Source organism: Papio anubis, chromosome X (assembly GCF_008728515.1).
Source record: "Papio anubis isolate 15944 chromosome X, Panubis1.0, whole genome shotgun sequence".
NCBI lineage: Eukaryota > Metazoa > Chordata > Mammalia > Primates > Cercopithecidae > Papio > Papio anubis.
In genome coordinates this window covers 64,619,582-64,620,703 of record NC_044996.1, presented here as the reverse complement: position 1 = coordinate 64,620,703, position 1,122 = coordinate 64,619,582, and the positions used below count along the sequence as shown (strand labels likewise).

General features: G+C 36.1%; 1 non-coding gene across 1 annotated transcript; it reads left to right on the top strand.

Moving 5' to 3' along the window:
• The first annotated feature begins 661 nt into the window (after positions 1–661).
• On the top strand, positions 662–788 carry LOC116272294. Its single transcript, XR_004181007.1, has one exon. It is a non-coding gene; the product is annotated as a small nucleolar RNA ACA64 (small nucleolar RNA).
• The last annotated feature ends 334 nt before the right edge of the window (positions 789–1,122 follow it).

Genomic DNA, 1,122 nt, shown 5'->3' with positions numbered 1-1,122 from the left:
TTTTATTGACAATTAGCAAATAATCTGAGAATTGATAATTTGGGATTATGTGAATATCCCATTCTCCACAAATATTTTATTAATCATTTTAGCATCTATTGATGATTATTACATGAGTTATTTCATTGAATGTTGCAAAATGGTGATTTTGTAACTCTATTTTCTTTTCTTCTTTAATAATTACCTCTTCTGTGAAGAGTATTCCTTCATCAGCGGGTGAAGAACTTTGGCAGAGTAAATGCATTTTTCCTTTCTGGATTTCAGAGTAATACACTGATATCTAGTAGTTACCTTCAATGGTGGCAAAATTATCTCTCTGTGTCATTGACTATCATTATGAAATTATGAATCTTTACTTAGTATTTTAAAGGCAAAAATAATAACTATTCTTTCTGATGCTTTCTTTTTTCAAATTTGGAGTCCGTTTAAGACAGTTTCTTTGTCATTTTGACTTAACACTTTTAGTCTTCGAGTACTTTCTTGGCTACTGCCATGATTAGATATTTTAGAATCTGGAAGAATTTACTGTTGTTACAAGCCCTCTTCTTTTGAGTGAGAAATAATATTTAGAAATATGCTAGGTGCTAGCTGAGCTCACTGCTAGTGGACCATCATCACTTGATTTTTTTTAGATCTTTCAGTGTATTTAAACATGTCCAGTGTTGGTTGTAAATAACCCTTGGCTTTGTTTGTGGCTGTGGATGAAATTCAGCACCTAGAGCCACCAGTAGCCTTAGCTCACCACCCACTGTCTCAATGTCATGGGTAAAACCCAGGCTCTGACAGGCACTGTGGCCCCTGGCCCAGATGCCCTGTCCCAATGCAGCAGATTGTGTGATCTGACTTCTGGCTTAGGGTCCCCAACCTTGGGTATCTCCTGTCCACAGGACACCCAGTTGCCGTGAGCCTGATGCCGATGCCTCTAGGAACTTAGAGATAAGCCATTTGGTTGTCCCCATCTTTCAAATAAAGCTTTTTGTGCAATTCAAATTCAAACACTAATAATGACTTTATATTAATATTTCCAATTCAATTTGAATTTTGGGGGCTTTTCTCTTAATTTACCTTAACAAAGCAATAAAAATGAGCACCACTAACAAAGATACAATACAGTGTTAATCC